Raw genomic sequence first — 17,500 nt, forward strand, 5'->3', positions numbered from 1 at the left:
AATTCTAAAGAAGAATGATATAATAACTGAGGTCCCTTACATAAAAAAGTTTTTAAACATGCACAATAGCAAACCTACAGTTTTACATTTTACTATTAAAGATCTCAAGTCGCATTACAGGTTCCCGCATTTACTGACGAATAAATCTGCTTGTCACAGTTTTCACATAACCGGAAACGTGAATACAGGAAATTCTACAAACATACACAAAAAAATAAAACGCCCAAAAGCTATAACACGACTACTGTCAAAATAATCATCACCTCTACTTTTTCAAGCCTCCACGATTTTCTAGAGCATATATATATATATATATATATATATATATATATATATATATATATATATATATATATATATATATATATATATAGTGTACCAAGCTTTTCGGTTGTGGATATAAATCGTCCTCATTCCGAAAAAAATGACTGTAGTCATTCTACTCTTTGCTTTTTGGTGATCTTCAGCTTTCAATGTTGAGGTTTACGGTTTCACTTTCTCTTCTTGATCTGCTACTATTTTTAGGTTCGTATCTGTCACTGCAAAACTCTGCACAGCATTTATATATCAGCCAAAATACTTTCTGATGCATCTCTGTCTTTCGGATCATTTCACGTATGGTTTAACTTTCTTTAGAAATTCAGAATAATGTTTGAGTCAATCTTGTTTTCAGAGAACACCAGCGCTTGTTTTCTCAAATCTTTGCCGTTGTTTAAATTCCTCAAAAGACCTCTTATCTCCCCGATCTGCCTATTTATAGTATAGTACACTATAACATCAGATTCGTAGATGTCGCATTTTCATGATTCAAGTGACGATGGAGGGTGAATATCAACCAGGTTGATGTGAAGCCTTTTGCGGGGTTTTCTTCCATATGCTCAACTAACCTAAAAGCATAAAATAGGTACCTCATGGTATCTTTGATGAGAATATGAAACTGTAGCAACTGTGCACAGCTATTTTTTTTTGTAAATTTATAAAACAAATATATGAAATTAAAGACAAAAAAGATTTAGTATCAGTTTAACCATTTACACGCATATAGGCCTTATTCATAAAGAAGAACAAGCATGAAGATTATAATCAACCACTGAAGGTCATACAGCATGGCTTCAATGAAGACTCGAGACATTAACACGTCAAGTCACAATTGAATGCTCTTCGTAACCTCTAACGGCAGAGGGTCTCTGAGAATCTTTACCGGCTCTAACCTACTCCCATTCCTGTTAGTAAGGAACAGTACTGCTCCTGACAGAGAAAGAGAACAGATGATCAATATAATATACAAATTTACATTGTACCATAAGGAACTTTCCGAAGTATCTACAATACCACAGGATTCATGGAGTATCGACATTTTTACTGAAGTCCAAAGACCAGAGGCAAAGGGACTTGCAAAATGGACAGAAATCGTACACAATTAGGAAAGATTCAACTTCTCAATTTGTGTATAAAACCCATTAATTAACGAAAACGGCATCCGATTACACATAACCTTCTGTTCGCAGCTATAAAATGGCAAATTACAAGGCATCAATCTACAGACACAAATGCAAAAAGCCTGCAAAGGTAAAATCTCAAAAACAATGAAGGCTAAATAGCTCAAAAATTAAGAATAAACGAAATCTCAGATCCCTTTGCGAGTTCAGAGAGAGAGAGAGAGAGAGAGAGAGAGAGAGAGAGAGAAACGTAATTCAAGTAAAATGATTTATTGACCTGGTTTACGGGTTACCATAAAATCATGTTCTAATTAACCTAGGTTCCTGCTCATCAGTTTTAACCAGACTCGTGCTAGGTCTTTATTAAACAGTAGACGGCAAAGTTTAGATGTAGTTAACGAAACCATTATCTGAATTTATAAGTAATCAAGTGGATTTTTATATATTTTCGAAGTTTACACTTCCGTTGTCATTAATAAGTGAAGGAGGAATATTGTTCAAAATTTAGTTAAGAATAATTGCCATCGTGAAAAAAATATGAACTCAAATGTTTGTAGAAATGAATAGGCAGGAATTTTATGTGGGTTAGCCTATTCATCGTCAGTAATCGGTAGCTTTCGTCCCACTGTTATTTTTACTCTTCCTGTTTCTTTTATGAGAATTTGGTGGCAAGAGTTCTAATACTCTAATCTTACCAAGTCATCTCGAGATTTCTTTCTAACGACCGGACGTAACCGCTTCCGTTTTTATATGGGAAAATGATAGGATTTTTGCATTCAACTACCTTGACTTCTCAACACGAGAAAAATTAATTTGAGAGAGAGAGAGAGAGAGAGAGAGAGAGAGAGAGAGAGAGAGAGAGAGAGAGAGAGAGAGAGAGAGAGTCTTCTTTTTATGTTTGCCACGGGCAATGAAAACCGTCTATTGTAAATCAAGAAACTTCGCGGAAGGATTACGCTTCATTCTTCTTGACATTGTAAAAATAGATAATTAATACCTATTATTTCATTTTCTGGCTCTTCTTTTCCTTAGCTAGCTAACAAGTTATTCAGAAAGCGATTTATTTTCACACATCTTATTTCGTCATTTTTTTCGCACAGCCCTTTTCTCTTGGTGCCTTGACTTCAGCACGGCTGCTGCGGAATCAAAGGACGCAGGTAACGATGCAACCGTCACAGGCGTTGCATTTGGCGCACAACTGTGTTTTCTCTCTTTGTGGAAAGATTGAGAAAGCGGCGAGACATGTGGGTGAAGGAAGAAAGAGTGTGCGAAAAAATTACGAAATAAGATGTGTGACAATAAGCCGCTTTCTGAATAGCTTGTTAGCTAACTAAGTAAAAGAACAGTTAGAAAATGAAATAATAGGTATTAATTATCTATTTTTACAATGTCAAGAAGAATGAAACGTAATCGTTCCGCGAAGTTTCTTGATTTACAATAGACGGTTTTCATAATTCTTCTCAATTACTGTGTGGGATTAGATGTCGAATAGGCACTAGTGTCCCAAGTTTTGCGGCACACTTTAACTAAAATGCGTTGCCAAGCCAGAATAAATAATAAAGAAATGGCCCTTGTGAACTATTTTAAAGATTTGATTTTTTAAGACCAAACCTAACGTATGCTCTAATACCATTCAATTTCGGCATCTCGCCTATTTGATTTTTTGTGGAAATGATCCACAAAGATAGTTCGACAATACTTGATTTAAATCTGAAAAGTTATGAATAATTAAGTTATCTTATTCCCGAGCATTTACAAACTCCTTGCATTTCAAATTTTAGAGACACGTTTACTGTCTAATTTTGTTCACGTTGCAAAATACAAATTCCACGCACTTATAGGCATTGCTATTCACCATCATCATCATCATCATAATTATTAACGTCACTGGTCTGTTTATCAGCCCAGATGTACAGGTTATTTATGAAAAACTGGCTTTCATGAAAATTTTATTGTCTGACGTAAAGATTTGGATGAAGAATTACCTTCTAAAAATACAATCTTCATAAACAAAGAAAACGGAATAAAGGAGAAAAATATTTTCCATGGGCGCTAGTGTCATAGTGCAGAATCAAATACCTCGCGCTTGAGGCAGAATAATTTATATTCAACACAATATTCTGCAGCTGAAATTACAAGGTATTTCTACTTAACATAGAGAGAAAACTGATTTTTTCTGAGACTATTTCGAAGGGTAAGAGGAGTGCTCGCAATCTGTAAGATTAGAAGACTGCCGTAGGCGACCATAACATGAATGATGAAAACTTACCTCGCAGCGTGAGTGATAGAACATGTCGGGAGCTAATCTGAGGGCACGGCTATAAAGTGTCTTATTTATGGCTATCCGACGACAAGGCGGATGATTTCCCCTAAGGGTCATTACCCCATCCTCCTGCCTTGATGCAATGACCCGCAAGGACTCGCGCGGTGAAGCAGGGGATCCTTTCCATCAAGTGCTTTAACGCTGGAGGGTGAAATCTTTTCTTCAAGTAATGCTGCTCCTTTTGCGTGTATCACTCTCAGTAGCGATTCTCCCTCTTTTGAAACTGTGCCCCATGAGAGCCAAAAGCCAAGATACCGAGAAGGTCGAGAAGATGACAAATCAATTCATATATATACTGTACATATATATATATGTACAGTATATATAATACATATATATATATATATATATATATACATATATATATATACATATATATATATATATATATATATATATATATATATATATATATATATATATATATATATATATATATATATATATATATATATATATATATATATACATATACTGGGTGTTTCTGAAATTAGAGGCCCCCTCCACAGAACAAATGGAAAGTTATGAAGTTTTCTGCTATAGCCTATCTCCAAGTACATTATTTCAAGTTTCTATTAAGCTATTTTTTATTTTACATTTCTCGTATTTTCAGACTGAGTGACAGAGTTAGATACAGCCATGGCTAACAACTCGGAGGAAATCAGATGGATTGACTGAATCCGGGCTATAACCTTCAGAGAGCCCAGGGATGCTGGCGCATCCTTCATTTCACGTTCCTGGATAGCTAAATACATCAAAAGAGATGAATCCATTGTTAAAAGAAACTGGAACAAAAATCCATATGATTGTCATTACAAAAAGAGTGAGAATCTTGGACGGCCTGAAGTCCTTTCTCAGGAGACAAAAGACACCATAGCTGAGGCAGTGGGTAGACCAAGAAAGTCTTTACGTAAATTGGCGCTTGAACTAGAAACAAAAAGGGGAAAGAAGAGAAGTTATAGTGCAGTATATCGTGAGTTGAAAAAATCTGGTATCAAGCCATTTCATGTTATCAGCAACCCCAACATCACACAGCAACAGAGAGCAGACTGTGCATGGTTTTGTGGTTCATTTCTTAAGGCGGGATTCCACCGCGGCAACATTTTGGCAACATGTGGCATGCTACATTGTTGCATACGCTAAGTGTGTTTCAACCAGTTCAACAGAAGGCAACATATAGCATGCGACTGTGTGGCATGCAACAGGTGGCAACATGTTGCCGTATATCCTGACGCATGCCACATGATTTAGCCTGTTGCCTAGTGTTGAACGCCTTCCCACCAGTCGCGGGAAGGATTCCATGTTGAAAGCAACAAGATGACTTGGTCGCAAGAAGAAACCGAAGAATTTATAGAAGAGTATAGAAAACTGACAGTTCTGTGGGATATATGCTTGCAAGAATACAAGAATAATCAAGCTAAACTAGATGCAATACGGGGATTAGCTGAGAAATTTAATTGTGACGTGGCAATGGTGAAGAAGATCAAGAATTTGCATACCGCTTTTCACCGTGAACACAGATGCCTAACACCCCGTCCCCAAAATCTGGATCTTCTCCCATCAAGAGTAGCAAGTGGTTTGCCTACGACCTGCTTCTGTTCCTCCTGGATGTGAACAGCCCAAGGCCTGGCTATTCATCTCAAGCTGAGCAACCAATATGTGCTGGGGTAAGGTATTATTATTATTATTATTATTATTATTATTATTATTATTATTATTATTATTATTATTATTATTATTATTAACAAGTAAAACACCCTCGAAAATAAATTGAAAAACAAAAGCTAAAGTTTAAATATACTTTTCATTTTAGTCTGAGTTACCACAAAAGTTGGCGTTATTAAAACACTTTATATAAAGCATTATTTATTTTCAAAATAAGATTATATTTAGCTTTGTAGAGATTATAGGGGTTTTATTTATAATATATATATATATATATATATATATATATATATATATATATATATATATATATATATATATATATATATACATACATACATATATATATATATATATATATATATATATATATATATATATATATATATATATATATATATATATATATATATATATATATATATATATATATAAATTCGTGTCGCTCTTCCTGATTCTGAGACAAACTTTATCGAGAAGGTAATTAAAATCCTCCAAACTCCTGAGAAGTTCTTGAACAGGGATTGGTCATCAGACAGTAACTTTTCAAAAAACTCATTTTGAGCAATGCTACCGCCCATAAATAGTTTTCTCTTCCAACATCGGTGCTTTCTTTTAGTTTTTTTACGAGCATTGCGCAGCACTAGATATGCAGCAGCAACGACCGTCTGCTGAGACATCGTGATGACAACTGGCTTAGTTTTTGTTGATTTGGTTGAAAAGGTTTTGTGGCATTCAACAGTCAACATAGCATGTAGCATGCTACAAGCAACAACGATGTTGCCTTGCCACAGGCAACATGTCTCCAGGATGAAAGCCGCATGCAACATACTTGTTGAAAGCCAGTCAAGTCGCATGCTACATGTTGCCAATGTTGCCCTGGTGGAATCCCGCCTTTAAAGATTGGGATGATGCTGACTCTCTCCATGTTGCCAAATCAGATGAATTCTTCATTTATACAGTCAGGGAGCCAAATCATGAAAATGACATCATTTGGGCTGCAAAGTTGGATGATATCAGCGATGACGTGCGCTATCGCCAAGTTGTGAAATTTCCTGAATGTTTGGGAATTTTTCTCTGTTTCACAGCCAAATGGTTAATGTGGATCATCAAAGAAAAGGACAGTCATGGAATGGCAAATACTTCAGAGAAATTTCCTTTCCTCAAAGATCCTGAAAATGTGTTATCTGTTGAAGAAGTCACATTTTTGCATGATAAGGCACCATTCTTTCAAGGCTCTTCAGACACAGGAACTGCTTCGAAACAGTGGTATCAATTTCTTCCCATCAAGTGAATTTCCAGGTAGCTCCCCTGACCTTAATGTGTGTGAAAACATTGGTAGTATCTTAAAGGATCGTGCTGAAGCGCGCACAGTGAGCTATGATGGTATACTAAGCCTTGACGACCTGCAAAGAGAGATGACCGAAGTGCTCAGGGAAATGGAGTTTGAGTCTCAGCTTTTTTGCGATTTGCTGAAATCATACCCTTCAAGAATGCAGGCTGTGGTACAAGCAGATGAAGGCCACACTAAATATTAAATACTCAGAGAGAAACTTAAATAAATACCTGTTCTGAATTGCTTTTGTTTTTGTCCATATCAATTTTAGTTTATGCTGTAGGGGGGGTGCCTCTAATTTCGAAACATCCTGTATATATGTATGATAAGCGTGAGGGGTAATAAGGAAGATTTAAATGACAAACTAATTGAACTCGAGCTCTAAAAGGAAGATTTCACCCACCTCTCGATGAAGTGAAAAGGATAAAAACGGATATATTTAGAAATACGATTCATGAAGTGAAAAACTATTTTGTTTATTCACTTACAAGAGAATATAAGTTAAGAACGCAAGAATACATACATACAAGGATACATAATCCTAATGTGTGTTATTTTTCTTTATCAGACAGATCGACCCAGACCTGACTGGTGTTGGCATTTACAAACAACTGGAATTACAGACTTGAACACAAATATATATATATATATATATATATATATATATATATATATATATATATATATATATATATATATATATATATATATATATGAAGCCACAGGAAAATATATGAAAAGAAATGATAGTGTCAATATATTTATATAATATAATACACCTTATATGTTATATATAAATTACTGGCAATATGTCGTTTCTTTTCAAATTTTTCTGTGGCTTCAAATGATAAATGTCAATATATTTTTGTTATATAAATATAAATATATATATATATATATATAAAATATATATATATCTTTTCATATATTTCTATATATATATATAAATCATATATATATTTTTATGATATAAATATATATATATATATTTATATATATATATATATATATATATATATATAAAAGAGTTCATAGGTCTGGTTAAACAAATCATTTATAACTAACTAACTAACTATACACATATACTGCAAATAAATTATATTAATTTTCCTGGCTACCTTTCTGCATCTGTGTGTGTCCTCCTTTGCTGCCTTTCTGCATCTGTGTATCTGTGTGTGTCAGGATGTGTGTGTCGGTAGGCTTCTGGGAATTCCGAAGGCTTCAGGATCTTGGAGTCTTTAAGATTTAAGAAGATGTTATAATCCAAGAGGCGTTTCTCCAGGAGATGCAAGAAATGATTCCGGAGAGATTCTGGACTTCTTTCTGACAGGAATCCATTTAGAAACTGAAGACAGCTTCATGGGATCCTGGAGTCTTTGAGAATTTAAGAAGACGTTATAATCCAATGGGCGTTTCTCCAGGAATGCTTCAGGAGTTGAAGACTGCTTCAAAGGATCCCAGAGTTGTGAAGAGAACTTCAAGAACGTTTTAATAACTGTCCCGAACTGTTCAACATGAAATGACCCAACGGTATATAATAAAGATTTTTGGCTAAGCTTTGTTATTTTCGTTTTGAAATGGACTCAGTGGGTAATTCTAGAACAACAGCAAGCACTGCTGGTGATGGTCCGGAACCACCAATGGCAGCTCGGGAAAGAGACAGGCAAAGACAAATGGGGAGGCAAGTGACAGAAACTGACGAACAGAACGAGCAAAGATTGGCTGCTGGCAGACCAAGGGTGGCACAAAGGCAGGCCACATGGTACTGCAAGTCAAAATTATTAAAGGAACTCAAAGAGGTATAATCCACTTTCTTCCCCGCGTCACGCTCAACACTAAAGACGATGTCACTGTGCAATTCAATCTTTGCCGCAGACAATTTCCTGTGAAGTTAGTGTATGCAATAACCATCAACAAAGCTCAAGGACAAACATTAATTATTATGAGTAGCAAGATATTTTTCTGAATGAGTTTTTGAAAGAATTTTCCACTCACGAATCTCAATCTCAATACATGGACTAGCAAATGGGAGCGAGAAGTATCTGCTAGTATGTATGTATATATGTGTATATATATATATATATATATATATATATATATATATATATATATATATATATATATGTATATATATATATATATATATATATATATATATATATATATATATATATATATATATATATATATATATATATATATATATATATATATATATATATATATATATATATGTAACATGCCATTGTTACTTACAATAGCATGTGAAAGCTCCATGTATTAAAACTAACTCAAAATTCAAACATAATGTAAAATATGGTGAGAAAAAACGAATACCCAGATCAAGGAATAGGAAAGCAGTAAAAACACCCCTGGACATCAGCACTAGCTAAATCCTCGCTGTCTCGATGAAGAATCGCCACCCCCTCTCTCTTTGCCTATTATCCCGCTTTTGTCTGCCTTTAATTTCCCTCAGGTACTGTCGTTCCATCTCCCTATTCAAGCGCCTGCTTTCGTGGATATCAACAAGACGCGAGGCGGAAGCTGGCACGTTAACACACATTCACCCACATGGGACTAAGGCTGGAAGGCGGGAATGAAAAGCTATATAACAGACAGGTTGAGGGTCAAGCAGAAGTTAGTTCATTACCAGCCAGACTCAGAGCAGAATCCTTGCCAGGCCGGTCCCCGGCCTCCCTGCCCTCTGTCCTAGTCCATCTTTGTCATGCTAACACAGTCCCACCAAAAGTCCCTTGCCTTGATTACAAAGTCTGGTCTAAACATCAAGACAACACATCCTGCAGGAAAAGGTACAGTTGGATTTGGAGTTTGTCACGACGCCCATTCTTCCACTATAATTTTCATGCTTTCTAGTATTCATGCCCCTTGGAGTTCTGAGACAAATAAGTGAAGTGTTTTCACTTCAACTAACGTAAGCATACTCATGAAATTTGCTATTCTTCATTGCTTCCCTCTCAGCCTTCAGCATTCCCAAAGTGAATGTATGTTTTCCTTACAAACCAAGTGATAGTGAGTTTGTCTTGCACAATGGGTGATTTTGATGCTGTGTGCGTACCTGTCTGCCCACGGTGCCAATTCCTGATCTCTTGATGTGGAAGGTTCTTTCAAGATTAATCTCTGAAGATTTATATGCCGCTGTGGCAAGAGTTCCTGTATATTTAATTTTAGAGGTTCCATACCATAGTGTGATTATTTTCAGAGTAAGCTTAATTCTCTATATAAGAAGTTTCATCATAGATTGTAACTTATTTTGCTATTGGGACTATTTGATTTGTGAACTAATGTAAGAGCAGTGCCAAGGAGCTAGTGAGGAGCCCCTGTGTAATATCCTTCTGATCTGTGTAATTATAATCTAATTAGTGAAAACTTGCTTTTCCCTTAAATTCCATTTACGTTTACTGTTAACTTGCTTGTTTTTACATGTGTGGCCAAATCAGTCAGATGTCGTTCAAATTGTGATTAGAGCTAGATATACTTTTCTTGGCCACGTATATATATATATATATATATATATATATATATATATATATATATATATATATAAATATATATATATATATATATATATATATATATATATATATATGTATATATATATATATATATATATATATATATATATATATATACTCATATACGAACAGAAATACTCACACGAACAGAAAAATAACTGATAAATTCTTTTCCATGTCGAGTTTCCAAACACAGCGCAACAACGAAGCGTGCACCGGTTCGAAAACAAATAAGTAAAAAGGAAATCGAGAGGTTTTCTTGACTGAAAATCATCCATGATTTACGATGACTTTGTTCCTCAAAAGCGGAGGGGATTTCCCCTTGGTTCTGAATAATGGCTCTTGCTTCAGCTCACGAAGGAACTTCCAGAAAACATTTACCGCGAGCTTTGTCTTCCATCTCCTCCAGTTTTTCATGAATATCACAACCTTGTCTTTCTAAAATTTACCTCGACGTATAAAAACTTCAGTGCTTTAGTCTCCCTGCTCCTGTTTCTTCCAAGCACCGAATTAACGCACGCCTTACGAACCATCCGTTTCCCACAATGACGTCTCATGTCTGCTACTTTCTTTCTTTCATTTCCTTCTGTATTCAGCATCTGTTTTTCACATGACTCTATTCGGATATGACATTCTTTTGCTTCCTTCGCATATTCATTGGTAGCAAATGATATAGTGTAACTGTACTTTCTTCATCTCTCACAAACACATAAACACGCACACATATACACACCCAGACACACACATTTATATATATATATATATATATATATATATATATATATATATATAAAACACACACACACACACACACACACATATATATATATATATATATATATATATATATATATATATATATATATATATATATATATATATATGTTGTTCTTGATTTCTCTTACCTTCTTTCCTTGCATGTTTTTCTCCTATCTCCTTCTTTACCCTTCGTTTTACTAGTAGCTCTATCCCCCGTACCCTCTATCATTCCTGTACCCTTGCAATTTAAAAAAAAAATGCTTCCCTCCATCACAATTATGAGACGTTCTAAGTCTCACAGTTTCCAACTGTTTCCAAGCAAGGGAAGTGAGTTAATCCACGAGGTGGGTAATCAGAGTTTCTTTTTCTCAGGCGGCATGAGTGCCTGCTAGAAGGACGAAAGCACGCCATCCAGCCATACCTCACACTTATGCTTAATCATTACGGGTCTTGCATGTGGCTTCTGCTGTGCTCTCTCGATACGGAGCTTGCACGCTGAGTTTTCATTCATTTTAATTGCCTCGGTTTTCCTTTAGGGTCTTCTTGCCTTTGCCTTCAAGAAATGTGCTGTAATATGAGTTTTACTTCGGTTCTTTACCGGAAAATTTATTTTATCGAATACTTCTTCAGCACCCATGGCTGGTCTAATTATATTCTTTCTTAATTTTCCCAACTTTCAGACGCACCCACAGGCAAAAAATATATATAATATAGTATATACATACATATATATACATGCATATATATAGTGTATATATATTATATATATACATGCATATATATAGTGTATATATACATATATATATGCATATATATAGTGTATATATATTATATATATATATATATATATATATATATATATATATATATATATATATATATATATATATATATATATATATATATATTCAAAGCCCATTTCTTCTTTAACTGGACAATCGCGGATGAACTATTTGTAAAGAAACTTCCACAAACTAAACTGTTTCTTACACTTACCTCACAGAAGGCTCACCAAAACCACATCTAACTCACTATTCATTGCTCTGTTGCCTTCATGTTGAACGCACTCTCCCCTTCCTTTCTAAATCTCTTCAACTCCATCTAGCAAAATTAAAATAAGAACAAATATAAAAAACTAACCACGGACAAATAAAACGAAAAGAAATAATACAGATTAATGTAAAAAGTAAACACATACACTCTCTTTTCACAGTTAGATGGCAGGATACTTTGAAATTATACCATGAGAGAAATTATGGGAGTTGTTTGTGTAGACGAGATAATGATGCAAGAGAGATGGAGATGTTTTGGACATGTCTTATGCGCAACCCTTCCGAGAATACTATGTGAGGGCGTCAGCTTGCCTTCTCCAGGCACCAAAGGAGTTGGAAGACCCTGATCTGCTTGGGTGAGAGCTATGAAAAGGGAGGCTGGTGACGAGTGGAGATTTGTGGAAGATAAAACAACGGAACTGCATGTGAGACAGAATTTCACATAGGCCCTTTTCGTCCAACTACGGTGGAGGTCATAATGTTGATGGTGATTTTACACACACACACACTGTATATGTGTATACATACTATATATATATATATATATATATATATATATATATATAATATATATATATATATATATATATATATATGTGTGTGTGTATATATATGTGTGTGTGTGTGTGTACATACATACAAACATACATACATATATATTTGTGTATGTATATATATATATATATATATATATATATATATATATATATATATATATATATATATATATATATATATATATATATATGGATGGATGGACGTATATGTATAGCTGAGTGATAAGTCATCTCACTCATGTCAATTTAACTACTTATTGATTCGAATCTTGGCCAGGGCATGGACACTTATCATATATGATTATCTTGGACTGGAAGATATTCCAGTGGTATACAGAGGTCGATTTTTATGGATTATGTGTCTTAACATTTGTAAAAGTATAAAAAGTCATGAGTAAAAATGTGTGTTATTTTCTGTATATATATATAATGTTATTTTATGTATATATATATATATATATATATATATATATATACATATATATATATATATATATATATATATATATATATATATATATATATATATATATATATATATATATATATATATATATATATATATAAATATATATATATATATATATATATATATATATATATATATATATATATATACAAACACACACAAATGTACATATATATGTGTATGTGTGCGTGTGTGTGCATTTTACAGTAAAAGTGCACAACCAGTCATTTTGCGTAATGGCCGAAAGTTTTAACCAACACGCTGCATGACTGTTAGACTTGGTCATTTCATGGAATGCCTAAAATATTCAGGTATTACGTGAAATGGCTGAAAAATTGTTACCGTCGTTGCACAACCTGCCAGAAGAATTTTTTTTTTTTTTTTTTAGAAAAAATACGTAATGATTTTCCGGTCCACGACTTAACTAGAGATATGATATGCGCAGTTGTAAGTATTTACAATTCTATGTAAATATTTAAAATCTTCCATGAATACCTTTTTTTTAATAAAAATTACACGGGTACACTGCGAATCCAATTATTCAAATATTTATCTACGCAGATCCAAAAGTTGTAAACGTGTGAGGTCACATGCAACATGGAACTGACTCATATAAATAACAAAACTTCACAATAAAACAGGAAATATTTTTTCAACCATAGCAATAAGCTTGCACGAGCTCCTGCTTCTAGAGCAGCCAATAGGTGAATAAAACCTTTGGAAAGGTAGAGACAACTTGGTCAGTAGGATCAGTTACGAACACCTGACGGTTTTCTTAACTTCGATACCAGAGTCATTTATGACGATTTGACGTGTTATTTTCGGCACTTTTCGACTCGTCGTTTTGCCATTTTTTTTTTAACATATCCCAGCACTGTACAAATACGTATGCTTCAAAATCGCACCTCAACATGAATAGTAATTTCACAGACGTTACACAAAGTAAAATATCACTTATCACAGTTCTGGCTCAGAGAGACACGACTTGCAACGACCCAGTGCGAAATATACATACGGCTACAAGTCAGTTTAAAAAAGATCAAGCATTTACTGAATGTTTCAGTAATGATGTTAACACTGATAACTCTCTGTGGACTCTCAATTAACACTTGACCTCCATGTACCTAATATCTGACATTAGCTAATTTTTAACGATTTTTCAACCACTTATTTAGACATATGAGACTGTTAAGACAACATCTACTGTATTACACTTGTACTTAGCCTCGCAACGCTTGCATCACTCTGTACTAAACCTTTTCTTGCCAGCACCAAAGTTCCTTCTTTTAAAACACTTATCATTGTGGTTGTAAATTTCAAAGCCTGCCGAAGGGAGACCGGTTCGTCTTGCTTGACATCCGACTGAACATGAAATCTCTGAGGGCAAAGATCAAACTGACTGCGTAAATATCTGGTTCTGAGCTCCCCACTATGAATGGCTATGGTGTACAGGACTCATTCATCATGATCACCGACGATATCAAAGGTGTCACAAGTATCCCCTTTCCCCTGTCCACTGTAACATTACTCCTAGATACCCCTGCCTTCAAATCTAGGCAGAGGTTTACAAAGCGTTTTGCTTAGAAGAGTTTCGCTCCTCCCGCACTCTTCTCTGCTCTGTTGTCTCACACGGACGTCTTTCAAGTGGAAAAGGACTGAATAATGGAGGCTCGACATGGGTGGGGGATGGTGATGCAGGCTAAGGGTACGTGCTGTTGGTACAGACAGCTGTATCTGCTGGTAAGTGTGAATTAAGGATTCCAGTCCTGAAATATGCTCAGGGGTGTCAGCTGGTATTGTAGGCTCTAGTGTAGTATAGTGTGCTATTAATACTTGAGTGTTGGGCTGAGTTCTTTACGTTTTGAAAACAAATAATAACATTTTATTCCTGAATGTCATGGTCTGACATCCAGGAAACCAACATATCCTTGATGTCTCCGTTGGCACGTTCCACAGCACCTTGGCTTGGTGGCTGCTTTGATTTACCAAGGACCATGACGAGACCTGACCAAAGGTCCTTGAGACTGCGATAACTAAGGCTGTAGGATCAGCAGGATTGCAGGAACACTAAAAAGTAAGATCTCAGCTGAAAGGCGGCGTTCACTGTTCTCTTTGATGCACAAGGTCGAAATCAGGGCTTAAAATGGGTTTGAAAACAACTATGATCTTTGTATGCTCCCCCCGCTATTTTTTTTTTTTTTTTTTTTGGCAGGTGAAGCTTTAAGACACGGAAATATCAAGGGCTTCTATGTTAGTGTCTGAATACTTTAGTGAAGAGCGAGCTTTCATTTTGTCATGCCCACCATGACCTGTTGCATTGTGTGTTCTCACTGGGAAGAACACACTATAATTCTGAGTACTTGATTTTAACGTTAACTAGCTTTAGCTTAATACTGGTATTTAGATATACAGTAATACATAAGTATGGTGTTTAGCATGCATTATCATAGCTGAGCAGCTATTGGATTGATTAAATATTTAGATGTGCTGTATTCACGTATGTGCAGTCTCTTATTATAGAAAGTATTCGCAAGAAATTTTAAATACTTACATAATTTTTCAAGTTTTTAAAACTATTCCCAACATATGCCAAAGTTCACATTCGATTATGTGCCTGAAAACCATTGCATATTTTCATTAAATTACTTCAGCCACGGAAAACGAAAGGTTTATCTGTTCCTGCTCGGCTTCAGGGCTCACGAAAAAAACATATAAAAATAGTGTAAAGATGTCCGGAAGTTAAGAGGTCATTTAGCCTAGTAAGAATACATATACACCTGGTGAAAGTGACAGGTATATATATATATATATATATATATATATATATATATATATATATATATATATATATATATATATATATATAACAATGACTAAAATAGTTCATGTAGAAAGGAAAGAAATTCTTTGTCTCAGTTGAATAGAACTGTGAGGAAAATACTGCCTTTCGAACAGAAAGGAGAATAGCACCAGTTGAAAAGTTGTTTGTAGTACTTTGTCTCTGGCTAAATGGAACAGTTATTAAAAAATGTACCAACAGAGCAGAGGTGGAATTACTTAGAATCAACTGAATAAAAGACTGGCTAGAATAGAACTTGCAGGAAGCAGAAGGTCTTTGCAAAAAAAGCACGGAAAAGCCACAATTCAAAGTGGATGTGAAGTTGTAGCACTTTACTGGACGAATTGCGTTTTTCCATTCATTCCTGTCAGAAACGTTCAAAGAAGAAAAATCCCCTTGAATGCAAGCAGTGAATCCAAAGGAGACAGACACATTTGATAAAAAAAAGTACTAAACTAAGGTGCTCAGTTTTTATCCTGCCACATACGACTTTAAATTTCTTTAGAGGTCAATTTAACCATTTAATTAACTGATCTTTCTTGGATGGTACCGGAATGCTTTGAACACCAAAAATATTAATGATCTTACTTAGATAGGTTAGGAGTGCTCCGAACACCAAAATATTAGGACACCTGTGATATCTGCATTCTTTAACTTCAACAATCTATCTTTTAACACATTAAATATATCGACACTTGAAGATTTGTTTACATACTTTGGCTACATACATAAATACATATTTTTTCCGCTTACTTTTCTGTCTGTTCCTTATCGTTCCAGTCCCATGAAATTGTTAATGTTTTAGGAAGACGAGTCTAACTTTTTTTTTTTTTTTATGAAAATACACATTTCTACATAGACCTGTGTTGTTGTCAGTTTTGACACAGAAACTGCTCCACTCGGCACGCAACCTGAGAGTGTGTAAACTCACCTTTCTCTCTCTTTGTAAACCCATCTATTTCTTGTAACCAACGCCCTCTCTCTCTCTCTCCGTATCACACGCCCTCTCCCTATCTGCCTAACATTTTCACCATACCAGAGTCATTAAAAATGTATGGAAATATATGATGTACGTGAGGGGGCGTGTCTTCCGCGTGGTGCATGATATTTTTTTTTTCAACGGCTACAAGGTAGATCAAGTATGCAGGAATGCATGATGACATAGCGCTACCTGAGACTTGTCACGGAAGCCGACTTTCCTATATAAACCCAAGCCAGGCTGTCATTGTCACACTAGTCTTTACTTCTCTCTCCTCGCAAGTGGTGGAAACATGGCGTTCCTCAAGGTAAGAGACCTACTGTGACGTGATATTACAAGAGAATCTTCCCCGTGCGACATCTACAGTACTTTAGAAACCAAGCTTCTCTTACTTTTTATATGTTCTGCTCAGGCTGAAAAACATGATATATATATATATATATATATATATATATATATATATATATATATATATATATATATATATATATTCAGCAATAGAACATTTCCTTTTAAACTTCCACAAGTGTTTCTTCGAATCTCAGCTGG

At 34.9% G+C, this 17,500-nt stretch overlaps 1 long non-coding RNA gene across 1 annotated transcript in view; it reads right to left on the bottom strand.

Moving 5' to 3' along the window:
- Positions 1-11,986: 11,986 nt before the first annotated feature.
- Positions 11,987-17,500, bottom strand: part of LOC136833626 (uncharacterized) — a 15,488-nt gene continuing 9,974 nt past the window's right edge. Inside the window, exon 4 of the long non-coding RNA XR_010851536.1 lies at positions 11,987-12,156. This is a non-coding gene — a long non-coding RNA (uncharacterized lncRNA). The remainder of the gene's footprint in view (positions 12,157-17,500) is intronic.

The sequence above is a fragment of the Macrobrachium rosenbergii genome, chromosome 4, assembly GCF_040412425.1.
Source record: "Macrobrachium rosenbergii isolate ZJJX-2024 chromosome 4, ASM4041242v1, whole genome shotgun sequence".
NCBI lineage: Eukaryota > Metazoa > Arthropoda > Malacostraca > Decapoda > Palaemonidae > Macrobrachium > Macrobrachium rosenbergii.